General features: G+C 40.9%; 1 protein-coding gene across 1 annotated transcript in view; it reads right to left on the bottom strand.

Moving 5' to 3' along the window:
* SLC34A3 (solute carrier family 34 member 3) overlaps positions 1-2,353 on the bottom strand; it is a 24,056-nt gene extending 21,703 nt beyond the window's left edge. Inside the window, exon 1 of the mRNA XM_088469035.1 lies at positions 2,332-2,353. The gene's annotated coding sequence lies outside the window, so the exon portion shown is untranslated. The remainder of the gene's footprint in view (positions 1-2,331) is intronic.
* Between the last annotated feature and the right edge of the window lie 788 nt (positions 2,354-3,141).

Consider the following 3,141-nt stretch of genomic DNA (forward strand, 5'->3'; position numbering starts at 1 on the left):
CGTGAGCAGGAATATTGTGTTGACCAATGTGAAAGCAGACAAATGGATAGCAAGATTAAACGGGTAAATACAGAAATAAAATGGGATGCAGTTGATAAACCGGCGTGTGGGATGCCAGCGTCGAGAATGCGTGCGCCGGAATGTCGACACCAGTCAGAATCCCGGCGCCGGCATCCAGACCACCAGCATCCCGGCGGTAAGTAGTGGGGTTAGGGGGAGGGTTTAGGCACTAGTGGGAAGGTCAGGGCTAGGCACCTGGGGGGGAAGGGAGATCATGGTTAGGCATTAGGTGGGGAGGTTCAGGCTAGGGTGCAGGGAGGGAGGGTTAGGGTTAGGATACTTAACCGACAGGTGTCGGTATCATAACCATGTCGGGATGCAGACGTCGGGATTCTGACCGCCGAATCTCAGCATCTCGTGGCCAACCCCAATAAAATGTGTAAATGTAGTAAAAATTATTATGTACTTTCTCTGTATAGTTAGCCCAGTGTTTCACAAATCCGCTCCCTAGGGCAACCTAACTGCATGTTTTCCAGATCTCCTCACAGACTCACCAGTGACATAACTAGTATCTGTGGATCTTTTAAAACGCGACGGTCAGTAATGAAGATACCTGTGGCCCAGCACGGAATACGGAAAAAATGCACTGGTAGCTTGCCCTGAGGACAGGACATGGGAAACACTTTGGACATATTCAATTAGCTGTGGTGCTTAACTGCGTGGTTTTAGCAGTGACCAAGGCTATTTAATTGCAGCCCGTAGGCTTCACTCACTGTGGATTCTGTTGCCACCCTCCTGAGGAACGATAGGGTGCGAACAGAAATGTGTGGTAAGTAGGGCTTTTTGCATTTACTGCGGCTACCGCGAGCTCATTGGCCCATCCTTCCGGGCACCTAACCTTTAAACTATGGGTTAAAACCCATTAGCCGTGGGCTTAGAAATTAGCTTATAATTGAAAAACTCCGGGCGTTAAAGCTCAAGGCTATCCTCCCATCATAAGCTTCGCGGCTAATTGAATATGCCCCTAAATTAGCATATAGTCCAGCCTAGGGGTAGACATATTATGTGATGTAGACTCTTATTCTGTAGACCTCTGGCAAATATACTCAAAGAAAAGTTTCTGTTCCCGTGGAGCTTGCAATCAAAGGACACTGAGGAAAGTGTCAGGCCCAAAGTATTGGGGACAGAGGTAACTTAATTCTGGAGCAGGTCCATCATAATGTCAGGAAATGATTGACAATTCCTAAAGCAAGGATCCAATTCCTCAATGTGTGGGTTTAGCAATGTGACTTCATACCATCTGAATAACTTCTGTGTTCCAAAAGGATTTCCCCACATTTTATATATAGCGGAGGGCCTTTCTGGTTGACTAACTAACCTTAATGATTGCACCTTAATGATTGCTGTAGGCAGAAAATTTCATTGTCAATTTTTAACTCATTTGGGCACATTTTGACACCCTTGCAAATTAATCTGAAATATAGACAGAGGCATAATTCACTCAACCAAGTTTTATACTTAAGACAGATCCAGTTTACATCTCAAGTAAGTTTAAATCCCTGCATGTTTTTGTAATTCATCCCGTGACATTGTATTTCTATGTACTTACCATGGTTGCAATGAATAATGTCACTTCTGTTCTCACCTCCCTAAAAAGCCCCAGACAATCTACCACAATCCCAAAGAGTGACCTTTGGCAAATGATTTAATATAATGCCAGGACAGTTCCCAATCTGGATGCCATGTGCCAACGGTGGATCAGGACCCCAAAGAGCTGTACAACAGAAACAAAGTCCTCTCTTACATCTAGGGGCCAATTTATCATTAACTATTTGCGGCATATTCCCCTGAAAACACTTGCTTAATGTCGCGCCCAGGTTGCATTGAGTAAGCAATCATTGATAAATGGGCCTCCTAATCCCTTCCACCGATATAGCCAGGTATTCAGTAATTGTACTCATTGCCTAAAATCTGCTGCAAATGAACCTATTTTTACTTTTTAATAATTATTTTATTGCCTCAGTAAGTGTCAAATAGATGTAACGATAAAGAAGAGATGGTAATTACTGTAGAGCAATCAATACACATAAATTTTTGATGGTGGCAGTAGAGTCTCATTGTTGACAACAAGTTAAAAAAAAAATTTGCAGAATTTTTTTTTTTCGACAAAATATATAAGGGTGTCCATATAACATATATTTACTGTAGGATAATAAAAATAACACTACAAAAAAAAAAAATTAGTCCCAGGACACCCCCTTCTCCTACATTTCCCAGCTCGTACCAAAATGCTACTCGAACACTGACAGGAGAAGAAGAGATTACACTTACCTACGAGAGTGGAGTCCTCTGCTGGCCCAGGTGCAAGGAACCCAGTGTTGTGCGTACTGTATATAAGCTACAAGGAGTGGGGTCAAAGTTTTCTGCTATATCAGCTTGCCGTCAGTTTTCTATCACCCCTGTTATTAATGTTTACTGAGTTAATCTAGAGAAGCCCAAATGTTTTTACTTTGCAGCCAGTATAGTCCTTATTGGGTTGTAGAACTATATTGCCCTGTTTACTGTAGTGTAGCCACTTCAAGAGAGATAACCAGGAGATCTTAATTATACACTGTCACACGGTAAATTAACATCTCTTTTATTGTTGTTATTCCTTTTTTTTAACCAAAACTGCTGCCAACTTTTTTAGATATCACAAGCAACTGGCCAGATGGTCCTGCAACTTTATGGCATGACTAGTGTTGCACTATTAAACTGGTTACTCTTACTAATAAGCATATTATTTTATGTTGTTAAAGATAATTGCATCAAATCATTGCATCATTTTATTATTTTTTTCAAACTCTACAATGTACACTGGTCATATATTAGCAGTCATCTAGGCTTTCAGTTATCCTCCAATCAGGGAGCGGGAGCTGCATATTGGATGTAAAGACTTCCTACACTGGCATTAAATAGTCTATACAGTATTTAAGACTCTATATATAATGGTCATCAGAATGTTCTCTGTATTATATAGAGGTCAACTGAATGCTTAATGTATAATATAGTGGTCACCAGAATGCTTTCTGTAATATAAAGTGGTCACTAGAATGCTTTCTATATTATATAGTGGTCACCAGAATGTTTTCTGTATTAGTG

This window comes from Taudactylus pleione, unplaced genomic scaffold (assembly GCF_031769625.1).
Source record: "Taudactylus pleione unplaced genomic scaffold, aTauple2 ptg000013l, whole genome shotgun sequence".
NCBI classification, from domain to species: domain Eukaryota; kingdom Metazoa; phylum Chordata; class Amphibia; order Anura; family Myobatrachidae; genus Taudactylus; species Taudactylus pleione.